The sequence below is a fragment of the Schistocerca serialis genome, chromosome 2 (genome assembly GCF_023864345.2).
Source record: "Schistocerca serialis cubense isolate TAMUIC-IGC-003099 chromosome 2, iqSchSeri2.2, whole genome shotgun sequence".
In the NCBI taxonomy this organism is placed as follows: domain Eukaryota; kingdom Metazoa; phylum Arthropoda; class Insecta; order Orthoptera; family Acrididae; genus Schistocerca; species Schistocerca serialis.
The window spans coordinates 611,071,677-611,089,139 of NC_064639.1; the positions used below are offsets into that span (position 1 = coordinate 611,071,677).

General features: G+C 37.6%; 1 protein-coding gene across 2 annotated transcripts in view; it reads left to right on the top strand.

Moving 5' to 3' along the window:
- Nucleotides 1–1,678: 1,678 nt before the first annotated feature.
- Nucleotides 1,679–17,463, top strand: part of LOC126457653 (uncharacterized) — a 76,176-nt gene continuing 60,391 nt past the window's right edge. The window contains exon 1 of one of the 2 annotated variants that reach the window (XM_050094142.1): nt 1,679–1,784. The gene's annotated coding sequence lies outside the window, so the exon portion shown is untranslated. The remainder of the gene's footprint in view (nt 1,785–17,463) is intronic. The other variant, XM_050094141.1, reaches the window with a different exon arrangement.

Genomic DNA, 17,463 nt, shown 5'->3' on the forward strand with positions numbered 1-17,463 from the left:
TTCACACAAAATGCAGGCTGATTTTGTAGCATGTTCTTCCACGGACTCACATACATTTATTATTGCTACTGACTCCATGTGTGAACTGCTCGATTTATATGCATTTATGTATATTGTGCACATTCTGCTTCATATTTTCTCGCATTTAATGGAAAATTCTGTGTTAGCAGTTTTTGACAGAATTGGTTTTCAAGTTCATTACATCTTGGTACAGGATAAGTAAGTAATTTTGCTTTGAATGATTTTCTGTCTTGCCACACTATTCAAAGCAGAATTACATACTCATTCTGTGAGAAAATGTAATAAAGTTGAATATTAATTATGTCAGAAGCTGCCAACGTGAAGTTCCCCATTAAATGGGAAAAAGTACGGAAAATGGAGATGAACAGAAATGATGTGGAATAGGAAGAATGTACATACAACGCATTTAAGTCGTGCAGTTCACACACAGATTTGTCAGCATTAATACATATATATAAGTAGGTGAGTCCAGGAGAAAAGAACTTCTATTTTATATGAAACAAAAACAATTATTCAATCATTTTCTCCGTCCTATGTTTCGGATGTGAGCAAAAGTCAAGCAAACTGCAACAAACATACAATGCAAGAAGTCGTAATCAGTAACACAATGAGATGAACCCAGATTCTGTGTCATGTCAAATCGAATGATTTTTAGGCTTTGACGTGGGGTAAAGCGGAATTAATTGCACTCGATAATGGCCATATGGTCGAAATAGCAATATCGGGTTTTACAAATAAATAATTTTGCAGTCAAAAGGTGTCCACAGGGTAACTTAGTAAATTTTATATCTCTGTGAAACCTATCTATGAGATGTTAATCTTAGCTTTCATGTCATCTTATCGCGTATATCGAAATAAAAATATGGAGTTCCTCGTATAACTCATTGCCAGGCCACTTGGAGCATTGCCATCAATTTATGTTCTTATTTGTACACAGATAGGCGTCAGCTACGTTCAGTTACTTAAAACACAAACAATTTTTCGCTTTTAGATATCTACCGTCTTTTGTGGATGAACACACAGTGTAAAAAAATACTCAATTAGTCAAGGAATATTTGGAATATTTCACGAAAACGAAAGAAAAAATAATGTAAAAACTAGGAAGAAACAGAAAGACGAAATCGACTACTAAAGCACTACTGAGCACAATGAAAATAGGTCAGCTTCCGCACTTAGATGGCGAAACAGTACATAGCTCCCCTCACCAACTGTAACATTAGTATTTATGTTCTTATTCGTACATAGATAGGCGTCAGCTATGTTCAGTTACTTAAAACACAAACAATTTTTCGCTATTAGATATCTACCGACTTTTGTGGATGAACACACAGTGTTAAAAAATACTCAATTAGTCAAGGAATATTTGGAATATTTCACGAAAACGAAAGAAAAAAATAATGTAAAAACTAAGAAGAAACAAAAAGACGAAATCGACTACTAAAGCACTACTGAGCACGATGAAAATAGGTCAGCTTCCGCACTTAGATGGCGAAACAGTACATCGCTTCCCCCACCAACTGTAACATTAGTATTTTCTTCCTGAGAATTCTTGGCCTTGACATTCCGTTCTATTTCTGTGACGGCCTGTTTGAACGCCATCCCCTGTTCCGTCAAGTGTGAATCGATCTTACATATCTGTCGCAATTTGAATGACTTATATCGACTGCTCGATTTTTGTGTGACGAATATCGATTGGTCTAGTTGTGTTTATTATTTAGAATAAGCAGGCGCGGTGTTCTTATTTTGTTTACACATATTAGAGTGTGAGTAGTGGTATAATTTTACAGAAGCGCATTACTGTTTCCCATTTGTTATTGAAAGTGAATTAAGAGAACATGTCCATAATGTAAAGACGATTGTGATTTATGTGCCTTGGAGATATGATCCTTTAAAACGGAAGTTTTTTATGTGTAATTGAAAACGATGCTTCATATAGATACCCATTAACTATGGTCATTACTGGATAGTGTTTGTGCAACTGCTCAAAACTGTAACGGTGTACTGATTACTTCATAATTTTTTTATTTTCTTTTTTTAATCTTAATTACAGAGCAAGGCCGTTCTCCCACAGCAACATAGAACAACAATTATTTGCGTAAGGGCTTGCAGTAGTACAATAAATTGAGTGCGACGTAGATTTCCAGATTTCACGATAGGTTACAAAACTTTTTACCCTGTGCAGTTGTTTTGGTTTGTACTTGTATAAGCTCGAACAAGTCAAAGATGGGATACGAAATTGGTTATAGTTCTCTTGAGGTAACTTTTTTTTTCACGTCGTTTTTCTTGAAGTATTTAGGGAATCCAAAAAGGGATTTTAACCTTGCTCGTTTCTGATGCATGTTCAGTTCCTTAAATACTTCTCTGCTGCACACAGCGAGTGTGTGTATCCTATTTATATCTTAAAACGATGAACAGCTTACATCATAAACAACTTATGTGCACAGTTGCAATGCAAAGCTATATTGCAATTTTGTTCCATTTGACATTCAGTTAACATCATATACACACTGCTTCCCTAACACTTCATCATTAACAAAATTTTGCAATTTTCCACGCCAGTTTTGCTTCACAGAATTGCTACATGTATACAGTAATCTAGAACAGCACTAGATAAGATACAAAATCAACAACAGAAGCTTTCTTTTGCAAACACACATAGTAAAAACAGTCCTATTAGGATATAAATACACTCAGTATTTAATTAAGATTAGCATTATTGAGAACCAACATATCTACTTGAATTTCTCAAGTAGAAAATATGACGATAACTTAAATTGCACCTTCTGGTGGTACTCTCGACACTGTCAAGTTTGGTCCTCCCACACTTGTGCTGTTTTCCACATTTCCTCAGTCTAACACAAATTAATGTTGTGTTAGTCCTGTCTGTTTTAAAGCCATGCAAATTTCTAGTCAGTAAACTGTTGTCATTTAAGTGTTTACTGACTTTGTAGAAATAGTGCTGTGTTTTAATAGTTTCTGAGTGTATTCCTGATTCCATTCTCAGTTACAGTATGCCTTTTGAAATTCGTAATCTCTGGAGAAACACTTCACAGTTTATATTACATGACACCGATGCTTTATTTACACCTGCTGACGTTCAGTTAAGCTTTTAACCATCATTAACACTTTTCATGCTACAGGCAGGTTTTGCACGCATTTTTTCCTGATTTTTGGAGTTCAAGATTATCATATGAAGTGTATTTATAAAATAATTCTTAGTGTCGTACAAGAGTTTTCAGTGCCTGTTGTGACCCATGTAATGGATATAATAATTCCGCATATTAGAATTTTGACTAGTTTGTTTGGAAAGTTCATTTCAAAATAAGCCAAATATGCTGAAAAAAAATTGATTGTTATAGCACATCTTACTAGGATTCATTGATTAAACTCAGTACATAGCCACCACAATTTTCAAGAGAGAAATTTATTGGATGTATTAAGGTTCCTGATGCAGTCAATCTTCTTTGATGAGTGGTGTCACTGTTGGCAATTAAAAGGAAGTTGTGGCAACAGACATGTTAGGTTGTACGGTTGGCAACAGACATGTTAGGTTGTACGGTGATAATTCGGTTGTGTTTGTGAAGCCAGTAAATGTGTTACTACAAGTTACGGGTCTAGTGCAGCAGGGGATACAACCCGTCGGCTTTGGACAATGACGTCACAAGTCGCCAGATAGCAGTTTACCATTTTCGCATTTGCTGTTATGTTTCAGTTTCGTTTTTTTACTTATTGCTTAATAAAGTGGATCTGTTTATTCTATCTTGTGAGATTTTTTTTAAAAAAAGCCAAAAAACACTTATCAGCCACTGAAGGGAGCTACAACACTAAGAAGAATCGCTTCTCGATTGGCGACTTGTGACGTCAATGTCCAAAGCCGACGGGTTGTATCCCCTGCTACACTAGTCCCCAAGTTACGGTTTTCTATAGCTGTGTAAACGGTGTAGTGCCTGTATAACTGAGATGCTTGTCTTCATTATTTTGATGACATCCTACGTTAAAGCTGAAGCTGAGTATCATAGCCTTCACTTAAGGTAGCCTAACAATACTCCATTGATGCAGTAATTATCCTTGAGCGCTGTGAGCTTGTTGTGTGTTGTATATCATTTATTCGATTGTGCTGTGATGCTCACTGCAGTTATTGGTGATGAGACCTCAGCTGCTATGCTGGTGATGTGGCTTCTACTTGTGCAATGATTATTCTGCTATTCACAATTAAGTGCCTGGTGGAGGGTTCAATGAACCACCTTCAAGCTGTCTCTCTACCGTTCCACTCTCGAATGGTGCCGCGGGAAAAACGAGCACTTAAACTTTTCTGTCTGAGCCCTGATTTCTTTTATTTTATCGTGATGATCATTTCTCCCTTTGTAGGTTTTCGCAATCCGAGGAGAAAACTGGTGATCGAAATTTCATGAGAAGATCCCGTCGCAACGAAAAACATCTTTGTTTTAATGATTGCCACTGCAATTCACGTATCATGTCTGTGGCACTATCTCCCCTATTTCGCGATAATACAAAACAAGCTGCCCTTCTTTGAACTTTTTCGATGTCATCTGCCAGTCCCACCAGATGCGGATCCCACACCGCACAGCAGTACTCCAGAATAGGATGGAAAAGTGTAGTGTAAGCAGTCTCTTTAGTAGATCTGTTGCACCTTCTAAGTGTTCAGCCAATAAATTGCAATCTTTGATTTGCTCTACCCACAACGTAATCTATCTGATCGTTCCAATTTAGGTTATTTGTAATTGTAATTGCTAAGTATTTAGTTGAATTTATAGCCTTCAGATTTGCATGACTTATCGCGTGATCGAAAGTTAGCAGCTTTCTTTTAGTACTCATGTGAATAACTTCACATTTTTCTTTATTCAGGGTCAATTGCCATTTTTCGCACCCCACAGATATCTTATCTAAATCATTTTGCAATTTGTTTTGGTCATCTGATGACTTAACAAGACAGTAAATGATAGCATCATATGCAAATAATCTAAGAGGGCTACTCAGTTTGCCTCCTATGTCATTACTATAGACCATGAACACTTCCTTGGAGAATGCCGGATATTATTTCTGTTTTACTCCATGACTTTCCGTCTATTACTACAAACTGTGACCTTTTTCTGACAGGAAATCACAATTCCAGTTGCACAACCGAGGCGATATTCCATAGGCACACAGTTTAGTTAGAAGATGCTTGTGAGGAACGGTGTCGAAAGCTTTCTGGAAATCTAAAAACATGGAATCAATTTGACATCCCTGTCAATAGCACTCATTACCTCATGACTATAAAGAGCTAGTTGTGTTTCACAAGAACGATGTTTCCTGTATTCATGCTGACTGTGAGTCAATAAATCGTTTTCTTCGAGGTAATTCATAATGTTCAAACACAGTATATGTTCCAAAACCTTACTGCAAATAGACATTAGTGGTATGGGCCTGTAATTCAGCGGATTACTCCTGTTTCCCTTTTTGAGTATTGGTGTGACTTGAGAAATTTTCCAGTCTTTTGGTGCAGAACTTCCCGTGAACGAGCAGCTGTATATAATTGCTAAATATGGAGCTATTGCATCAGCATACTCTGAAAAGAACCTGACTGGTATAGAATCTGGACCGGAAGCCTTCCCTTTATTAAGTAATTTAAGCTGCTTTGCTACACTGACGATATGTACTTCTATGTTTCTTATCTTCGTAGTTGTTCTTGATTGGAATTCAGTAATATTTACTTTGTCGCCTTTGGTTAATGTGTTTTGGAAAACCGTGTTTAATAACTCTGCTTTAGTGGCACTGTCATCAGGAACTTCACTGATGTTATTGCGCAGTGAAGGTATTGATTGCGTCTTACACTATGAGAAAAGCAGACTCGACCTTTTAAAGGAGCTCTTAAGATTTGGTCACTGCCAGCCGCTTTGCCCGATCCCATTTCTCAGAGACACAACCAGGAGTACATATGATGCCATATCCCGGTTTCTAGCGAAAGAAGACATAAAAATCTAAAATGAATTGAACTTAACTAAAGAACTTTATCAACAAATAAATTTTTAGCAGTCAACTGTGCTTTGTAATCTGATTACAGTACATTTATTGTGATGGCTAAAAAGTTTGTATGCTGGAAGCGAAGTTTAAAAAAAAAAAAAAAAATCATCTTGTCACTGGTGTGCTTTATATATGACCAGAAACTATGTGGGTTTTCTACCAGTTTCATTATGGAATTTATTAAAAGCATCTCACATTTAAGCATGTGCCATGTTTAAAACTTTGCCAATCTTGGGGATTTTGCATTCTTTTAAATTTGGCATGCTTTCATTGCTTCTGCAACAGCTATCTAACCTGTTTGGTGCACCATGTGGGATCAGTACCATCACTTATTGATTTATGTGGTATATATCTCTCAATTGTTGTTGATACCATCTCTTTGAAATCATTCCACATCTTTTCTACTTATGTGATCAGCTCGGAAGGGGTGTAGACTATCTTTTTAAAAAGGTGTTAAGAGCATTTTTATCGTTTTTTGTTGTGGTATTCAGCCTGGAAGGCAACTGCTTTGTGGCCACTAATCCCTGTATTCGTCATGTTACTCCCTACTTGTCCAGGATTATTTGTTGCTAAGAGGTCAAGTATGCTTTTGCAACCATTTACGCTTTGATTGGGCTCATGAACTCATTGTTCAAAATTATTTTCTGAGAAAGCATTCAGTACAATTACACCAAGTGTCTGTGATTGTGACTTAGCTGCCTTTGAAATTATTTCAGGCATCTATGACATGATTTAAGCTGTTGATGTCATGATTTCAGCTACCCATTATATGACTTTGTTTGCTGATGTTGACAATCTCTACAAGGGAAATAGCCAAGCAAGTTGGCACAGTGGTTAGCATACTGGACTCACGTTTGGGAAAATGACACTTTAAACCTGCATCTGGCCATCCTGATTTAGGTTTTCCATGATTTCCCTAAATCACTCCACCAGATCAACCAACCGACAAGGGAATTGCTGAGATCAGTTTAGACATACTTTTCATTCCAGTTGACCCATAGTGAGAGACCCTGTGGGAGGTGGAAAAGTCAGAAAACAACAATGCACACTAAATATTTACAAATAAGGACAGATATGCTAATGTACTTTCCACAGATCCCATATGAAATTGCCCTTGAGGATGTGAAATTGGTAAAAAAAAATTATCGTACGCATATTTAAGTTTAAAAGGATGTAAAACTTGATGTAATTCTTCAATTTCTCCAGGCGTATTTTATCACGAAATAAATCTCAAGTGAACAGTCTGGTATGAGTGTGCATAGGACACAATATTTCGGCAATCAACCACGTTGCCATCATCAGGAGCGCTGACATGAGGGGAGCCACAACTAAATTGTGACAGCGGTTACATCCTTAGCAAGGCATGGGAACCCGCAATCACCCAGATTAAGAAGAAAAAGGATATTTCCCAGAGTGTACCGACTTCGGGAGAGGAGGGAAGAATAACAAGAGTGGTGCCGGCAGACCCTCCTGAACAGGAAGACCAAGGACGCAGTGCCTAGATGGCAGGAGAACGGACGCTGTACCTAATATTCACAGTAGTGGATATTGTTAACAGTATATACGCATTAATTGGTTCTGCTAAGAAATTCATCAATGAAACAGAAGGAGTTGGTCACAAATACATCCTTTAGACTCTTCTCAAATTGAACTTTATTATTAGTTAAACTTTTTATGGCTGCTGACTTATTATGGAAAATGTATATTGCTGAATAGTAGACATCTTTCTGAACCAAAGTAAGTGACTTTAAATATTTGTGAAAAGTTATTCTTATTTCGGAACCGCGGGACTGCTACGGTCGCAGGTTCGAATCCTGCCTCGGGCATGGGTGTGTGTGATGTCCTTAGGTTAGTTAGGTTTAAGTAGTTCTAAGTTCTAGGGGACTTATGACCTAAGATGTTGAGTCCCATAGTGCTCAGAGCCATTTGTTATTCTTATTTCTAGTATTGATTCCATGAAATGTGGTGTTGGTTTGAAAACGAGACATATTTTTAGTGACAAATTTCATCAAGGAATAAATATATTGGGAAGTAGTAGTTGGTGTCCCCAGTTCCTTAAACAGCCGTCTACAGAACATTCTTGAGTTCATGCCACAAATAATTTGTGTTGCACATTTTGGGCTCAGAAAATTTTTGGTTAGCCTTATGACTCACTCCATAAAATAATCCCAAGTCACATTTTGGAATGAAGGTAAGCATAGTACACCAGCTTTGTTTTATTTTTATATCACCTGTGTCTGACAACATTCACACAGCAAATAGAGATTGGCTTAGGCACTTCAGCAGTTATGTGTTATCCTCGTCCCAGTTAAATTTACTATCAAGTTGTAATCCGTAAAATTTGACACTGTCAACTTCTCACTTGTCATCATATTTTAGATGTATGCTCACGGGAGGCCTAAAAGTTCAACCTGTGTGTAGTAAGTTTCTTCAAGGTTTAGTGAAAGAGATTTGGCTAGGAACGATATACTAATGTCCATGACCTTCCCAAGGCCCTAATTGATTTACTATTTGTTGCGATGTTTGTTTCACACTTGGCATCTGGTAATGTTACTGTTGAAAGATCATTGATATACTCAAGAAAAAGTAAGGGCTTAAAATGGAACCTTGGGGGACACCATATGTTATTGGTTCACAGTTGGATGATGCTTTATAACTTAATACATGTTTGTTTCCTATTGACACCCTTTGTCTTCTGTCAGAGACATAGTATTTGAATCATTTTGCAGCATTTCCTGTTACACTGTAATATTCTAGTTTATTTAAAAGGATGTGATTTACACAGTCAGATACCTTTGACAGATTGTAAAATATACCAGTAGCCTGTAATTTATTGTCTAATGAATTACGTACATTCTCATTGTATTTGTAGGTATCCTTCTCAGTATCAGAACCTTTGGAAATCATAATTGTGCCTGGGATAATATTTTATTTGTGATAATATAGTCATCTTCTTAACCATCTTATCTTTTCTGAAATTTTTGAGAATGTTGGCCAAAGTGAAATTGGATGGAAGTTTGATGGTATTCCTTTATTTCCTTTCTTACACAAAGGCTTAACTTCTGCATATTTCAACCATTCAGGAAATGTTCCACTGATAAAAGGTTGTTTCACAAATAACATAAAATGCCACAAAATTCAGCTTTGTTGATATATTACCGTAGGCACTACAATTTTTGATTTGAAGCGTTCTGTGGTGATCATTACTTCTACTGATGTTGCGAGAGTTATATCAGTCAGATGGTTTCTCAGAATACTGTGTGCATCTGAAAAGGTAGAACTTGCAAAATCACTGCATATCTTTTCCAGTGTTTGTTTGTTACTATTTCAAGATATTCTAATGACGTTTCCAGTTGTCTCATTTGAAACTGCCATATTTACTGATCTTTCAATGTTTTCAATATGAATTCATTGTCAAATTTGATTCCCCATAACCAAGTAACATAATTTTTTTCAATATTAATTTTAAATTTTAGAAGCAGATCATAGTAGTAAACAGTGTGATACCATGCCGATGTATTGGAGATGTTATAAGCAAGGCAGAGATACAAACCTCAAGAACAGCCAGTAGAGGACAGCACTAACAACTCTGAAACATTACCAAAACAAAAACTGACAAACTCTCAGTACATCCTTTTGAATAAGAGGGTTTGGGTAAGAATTTTCTTGTTATTGACACCTTCAAACACACTAAAATCTGCAAATTTCAGGGTACGGTGGAAAATACATGTTCTGATTGGGGACATAAATGTACTGACAGTGGTATTACTAGCCAACGTAAATGTGCAGTATTGTAATTTCAGTTTTGTTATGTGGTTTCTGAGTTAATTTATACACTACTGGCCATTAAAATTGCTACATCCCGAAGATGACGTGCTACAGACGCAAAATTTAACTGACAGGAAGAAAATGCTGTGATATGCAAATGATTAGCTTTACAGAGCATTCACACAAGGTTGGCGCCGGTGGCAACACCTACAATGTTTCCAATTGATTTCTCATACACAAACAGCAGTTGACTGGCGTTGCCTGGTGAAATGTTGTTGTGATGCCTCATGTAAGGAGGAGAAATGCGTACCATCACGTTTCCGACTTTGATAACTGTCGGATTGTAGCCTATCGCGATTGCACATCGGAAGCGTGTATTCGTCATCACCATACTGGCGTATCACCCGTGGCTCTACCCTTCATTCGATCCCTGCGAAACCCTACATTTCAGCAGGATAGTGCACGACCGCATGTTGCAGGTCCTGTATGGGCCTTTCTGGAGACAGAAAATGTTCGGCTGCTGCCCTGGTCAGCACATTCTCCAGATCTGTCACCAATTGAAAACGTCTGTTCAATGGTGGCCAAGCAACCTCTGTTTGACTCAATGCCCAGGCGTATCGAGGTCGTTATTACGGCCAGAGATGGTTGTTCTGGATACTGATTTCTCAGGATCTATGCACCCAAATTTCATGAAAATGTAATCACATGTCAGTTCTAGTATAATATATTTGTCGAATGAATACCCGTTTATCATCTGCGTTTCTTCTTGGTGTAGCAATTTTAATGGCCAGTAGTGTACATGTATATATACACCACAAGCCTCCACTAAATTTCTTGCTACTTTCATTGTGAGTGGGCAGTATGTTGTACATGGCAGATGGAGTTGTAAGAGCACCGTCTATGTGTTCATTTCAAATGGTATGTAGTGGTTGCAAGGTAATACTCAGTTCCTCACTGAAACCAATTCCTGAAATGTTGTAGGTACCTTTCTAACCTCCCATCAGTACTCCTGGGAATTAAACTAGTGATTGTTTCATAGTCCTTGTTTTACACTTCAAACTGTCTGGCATTGTGATTAACATCTATTCCATGGTCTTCTGTGATTCCTTTTGAATCAATTCTCCTGAGTGATACCAATTCTCAGCTTGGAACCACGACATCGTGAGGTTTACAATGTGAAGGATGTAAGCAACCTGTTGTTAAATGTTATCCATGGGTCTAAATAACTGATGTAAACTATCCTGTTTATTCCGAATATGTTGCAATTTCTGAGTGTGCGATTAGGCGAGAACCTAAGCACACAGTCATATTTGTAATTGTGGTTCTCACAAATATTTTGCTGTTTTTCCCCGAATATGGCACAATTTCTTTTAGGACCTTTTTTTGTTGATTCCATGTTTTATTATTTTTTGTGATTTTTTTTTTTTTTTTTTTTTTTTTTTTTTTAAAAAAAAAGCTGTATCTTGTTCCTGTCTGTTGTGTTCCCTATATTATACTATTACTGTGATTCTAAGGTTCTTACAGTACACTGCTTCTAAGGTTCTTACAGTACACATTAATGTCTTCCCAACCAGAACACTATTTTCCCATGGTTATCTGTTTAGTTTATATATTTATGACTATCGGATCCAGCAATGCTTTGGAATTGCAAAATATGTATGGGAATTCCACATACATCTTGAACAGTATCTCCATACATCTTTTCCTGCCCTCTCCCCCCAAATCTCTCTGTTCCTTACTGTTTGAATGTTTAATAGATTATTGTATAAAAATTTGAAGTAAATCTGTCAAGAACTTTTTGAGATTTGTGGTAACTACATTTGCCTTCATCTGGTCAATGGTGGCCAAGCAACCTCTGTTTGACTCAATGCCCAGGCATATCGAGGTCGTTATTACGGCCAGAGATGGTTGTTCTGGATACTGATTTCTCAGGATCTATGCACCCAAATTTCGTGAAAATAGCTGACATGGCCGCCCTAAGCAGAAGAAGACAGACGGCTTCCTACACTTGCAAAAGTGAAAGCATTTAGTGCACACACCGCAAGGCATAGCAAAGCCCAAGCAAGTATATATAAGTATAAGTGTGTGTGTGTGTGTGTGTGTGTGTGTGTGTGTGTGTGTGTGTGTGTGTGTGTGTGTGTGTGTGTGTGTGTGTGTATATATATATATATATATATATATATATATATATATATACACACACACACACACACACACACACACACACACACACACACACACACACACACATTATATTCATTATATATATATATGTATATATATATATATATATATTTTACAAAAACATATAACCTATGTCCGTCCGAATGGTCATTAATGTCGTGTGTAAAAATTTGTAGAAAATCGGTCAAGAATTTTTCAGGATTTTCGCCGACAAAGTTCCTCCTTTATATATTACGTATTTATTTATGTATTATATATATAACTGTGAAACTGATTTTTTTAATGAAAATGTGACAATGGAACTGTGAAACTGAATGCATAATTTTTTTTAAGTTTCTTTTTTATACAAGCAATACCATGACCATCCACAATTACGAAGACAACAAAAGAAGTCAATCAAATCGATTGAGCTGTTCTCAGATGATGATTTTTCACACTTGATTTTAATTTTTGACTTTCAATGTGGATTTTCCAAAAATTTTCTTTCATATAAACTGTGCTCTGACAGTTACAAACAGAACAGGGGAAAAATCAACCAAATTTGTCGAGCCATTCTTAATTGATGATGTATCATACTTTGGGGCAATTGATGTTATTTTCTGACTTTTCTGTTGGAAACATTTACAAATTTATAAGTATTGGTCACCATTTTGATATCTTTTGTGTGTGTTGCATCTTTGGATTTGGTATGACATCACTGGTCAAAGCTGATGGGTGGTGCTGTATGCTAGAATTGATCCTGTCTTCTCCCTTTAGGTTTATATGATTTTCAGAGGTAATCTGTGGCTACTCATTCTTTTAATGTGTTAATACTATTTCTTTTCCATTTTCATATATTATTTATTGCCTCATTTTTAGATGATTAGTTCATTTATAATGTCATTCTGTTTCATCTCTGCATTCTTATACTGCTCTGAGAACTCTCATATCTGCTGCCTGATTTCTATTCTCATATCCTTTATATGTGACACATGACTCACTTACTTACAATTAAGTGGAAAAGTAATAGTCTTACAAAATTTCGAACATTTTTCTTCCTCATTGTGTTTTTCAGGCACATATGGTTTGTTCCACATACACTGGACTATTTTGCTAGTTTCTTCTCTGTGTCTATCATATTCATATATAATTACACATCCCAGATAGTTGTAATGTATGAGTTGGTCTAATATTTCAATATCATCAACAGTTTTTTATCTTCTTGGGTCCATTTTTTTAATGTTATTTTATTATTTTTATTTTCTTGTTGATATCTTTGGGTTGTCTACCTCTAGCTAAGTGATCAGCGTGTCTCTAAGGGCAGGCTGCCCTGACACGAGATCGAACTGTGGGCCCTGTACAGCATTCTGGACAGCCTCTAAGAGTCACAGCCATGTGGTGATAGTGCTTCAATACTGATACAAGAATATTTCAGTTAAAAACTGGCTTGCTTGGGTTTTGCTATGCCTTGCGGTGTGTGCACTAAATGCTTTCACTTTTGCAAGTGTAGGAAGCCGTCTGTCTTCTTCTGCTTAGGGCTGCCATGTCAGCTATTTTCACATCTTTCCTGGTTGGCTCACTTTGCATCACGCTATGGCTGTGTTGTGTTTCATAAGGCATAACATCCACACCCGCCTGCAACTGGCTCAGCTGTTATCTATTTCCTACTTTGTGTGTTTCTGACCTACCACAGTTGGTACTCCACAGTACCCTCCTTCTTAACAAGACCTGATCCCTCTGGTCTCCTTAACTAGACTAGCCTTACACTAGAATGATAGGAGCTGGCGGCTGGTCCAATTGGCCCCAGTCCATTCTTTTGAGATTACTTTTATCAATATATTCCTTTAACAGGGTTCCCAAAGGTTCTGGAAGTCAGGGAATTTCAAACATATCAGGGAAATTTGGAAAAAAAAGAAAACACTGGAAAAAATCTCAGTTTTGTCAAGTAGATGAAATGGTTGGTTCACCGAGGTGTCGTGCATCGTTGCTGGCTGGGAGCAGCTGAGTATGTACACCACTTCCGTACTCCCTCATTCCTACTGCTTCTCATCTTTCTACCATTCCCCTCAGCTTGCAGTCAGTGCAGCTACCACTTCTTGCCACTAGGCTAGCAGCTACCGATGAGAGGTAGAGAGGCATGATGAGTGGTTTCATTGGATCTGATTCTCAGAGACTGTAGACGCAGTGGCCCGGTCATGTGTGCATGAGTTGTGTCGAGTGATTGTGTGAATGTGTGTGTGCTCTTATTTTCTGGTAAAAGCTGTGGCTGAAAATTTAATTGTGAGAATGTGATTGTCTTTTCTATGTGCCAGTCTGCGACTCAGCAATCACCTTTATGGTGAGTTGCTACCTATCCTCATTATTATTGATTCTCAGAGTATTTGAACGAGTTATCTATTGTATGGATTGATCACCATGATCTCATTTCACCAACACCCTGTCTGTGGCTCATGGATAGCTGGCCACACAAGTGGACTACCACCGTTTCTGCGGATATCTGTAATGGATCGAGCCTACTGTCCTGAAGCCATTCAGTTCCCACTAATGTGCAGCCCCTGCCCATCGGATTTAGTCTCACTGATCTGCCTGCAGGCCACGTCTGTTTGTGTGTGGCGTAATGCAGCGGATTTTCATGGTTTATCCATGAACCCAGGACAGTGGGGCTCATCAGCAAGCAGTGGTGCTCATCAGCAAGCCAGAGGCTGTGGGCGATGGATTTCAGAAATTGCGACTGTCTCACCGCAAGTATATTTTACAGTGTGGCATTTTAGAGACATTTTATATGTTCTAGTACATGTTGGCACTTCTGAAGTATGGACGATAAGAAGAAGAAAATTGTGTGTGTCATTGGTGGTTTGTGTGCTATGTACTCATATATTTCTCGGAAGAAAAATCACACAATACCTGTAAAATAATAGGTATAACAGAGTGAGTAATAACCGACAATAATGAAAATAGTAGAACGAACATTTTATTGGCGGTCAGCTACAGTGTTGGTTTATACAATTGGTCCCCGCTTTATATACTTCTTTCAAGAGGCCTACATTTTTCTGAGGTTATTTCTGAAATCAGTGAAGGTATTTTAAATCTGTCTTGTAACTCCAAGGAAATGCGTATTTTTGTCACCAGATGTATTTCGTTTTATTGAAATAAAATAACATCAGTGATCTTAATGAAACACATATACCATTTGGCTTGCTTTCTCCATTGATAAACAGTACCTTAAAAAAGATGTTGATGTTAGTACTTAAGATTTTTTCTCACATCAGGAAACGCCATCTGCTTGCAACTCCCCCCCCCCCCCCTCCCTGTTATTTGCACTATTGTTTCTTGTATTGTAGTTTCAAAGACAGATTGTCAACATATATCTTAACTTATCCTTGAGATCTCAAAATTTTTCAGGGAATAATGCTGAAACTTGTCTGGAAATCAGGGAAGTGTCAATGAATTTCATTTGGGGAAACTTGTGGCAACCCTGCTTAAACACTACTTATCCTGGGTCCTTTAGTTTTCTGCCCAATTCAGTTTATTGCTACAATTCTCCCTTTGCAGCTGCCTCCTACACTCTGGTAATCCATTCCACCAGAATATGAACAATGGCTGGGTCCAGACTTTGTCTTGTGTTCCACTTCTGTCTGTGTAAACAAGGAATATGCTTAACAGAGTGAGTATCATTGTGATAGTTGATGTACTAATTATCTACATTGTTTCCCTCTGGTACTAACTCTCCTTGTACTGATTCACATGCTGCATCAATATCTCTATGGAGATTCACCCCTCCTGCTCGCTAATGACTTTTTCTATGGACTGGATTAGGGTGGGTCCAAAAGTGTGGTTTAACATAGTCCAAATCACAGCTGGTAGCACTTCCATGGGGTACGCTGGCTAATGTAGTCAAGACTGCGAAATGTTTAAGTGGGTTACTCTCAAAATTTTGGTAGGTTGATGAAAAGGAGATCCCATTATTTCACAAGATGTCCTGTTTATTAATAATCCACTCCCATATAACTCTAACCTTTTTGCCAATGTGACTTTCCCCTGCTCGAAACAACTTGCTGCTACTACTACTACTAGCCTCCAAGCCAGACACCCTGTATTGTGCATTCCACTGACCCCAAGCCACCGCCGTTTGTGACTTCAGTGGTGTCAAGAACGAGCTCATTGAAGGGTGGAGTGGAGGTCTGTTGTATTTCTGATGAAAGCCAGTTCTGCCTCATTGCCAATGATGGTTGTGTGTTAGTTAGGAGGCCATTTGAGGGCCTGCAACCAACCTATCTGTGTGCTGGACACACTGGACCTACACCTGGAGTTATGTTCTGGGGTGCAATTTCCTATAACAGCAGGGGCACTCATGTGGTTATTCCATGCACCCTGACTGCAAATTTCTATGTCAGTCTGGTGATTCAACCTGTTTTGCTGCCTTTCATGAACAGCATCCCACAAGCCACAGCTGTAACCCAGCATGCTCTTTCAGAGTGTCATCATGTTGCCTTGTCCTGCTCAATCACTAGATAAGTCTCCAGTCAAGCACGTATGTGACATCATCAGATGACAACTCCAGCATCATCCACAAGCAGCATTAACCATTCCTGTATTGACCGAAAAAGTGCAACAGACATGTCACAAACTGACATCCAGCACCTACACAACATAGTGCATCCATATTTACTTGCTTGCATTCAACATTTGACATTTACACCAGTTATTAATGTACCTTATTAATGTACCAGCATTTCACATTTGCAATGGCTTTTCTCGTGCTTACACCAACCTGTGATCTTGGAACGTTAATCATTTAAATGTGTTACATAGAAAAATGTTTCCTGAAATTTCATTACTCTACACAACTTGTTTCTTGGTGTTGCAACTTTGTTTTCCATCAATGTATTACTACAACCTGTAGAAGATAATGTAGATCAGTATGAGAAAATGCATTACATCACTGTGAGCTTCGGAAATTTGACAGTCAACTAACATTACACACTACTTCCAAATCATTATGGAAACTTATTTTCAAGTACAAAGCAGGCTTTTGTCATTTGCTTTACTGGAAAGGCAAATGTCAAATATATGTACATTTGTGAATGTCATAATGTCACTAGACACTAGATTTATTTTCATCGAAAATGATTGTAAACAGGGAACAAAACAACTTGTTATGTCAAAAATACTTCTGTGCTGAAAGTTCTTGAACCTCAATCAAATAAATGAGTGTGGAAGCTTTCTTCAGGGCTATCACTTGCAAAATAGTTTGTGATTCACTTAAATAACACAGAAAAATAAAAAAAACATTAATTCAAACTTTAATAGCAGTGAAACCAAAATTTAATCTATGACTTAGCAGAACCACAGAAACAATTTCAATAGATGCAAAATGTAATACAGAGAACTGAAAGAATGGCAACAGTGAAGCAGTTATTATCTTTTTAGATAAAGAGAAGATACAGACAACACCACAAAGCCTATAAAGAAAATACCCACTACAAA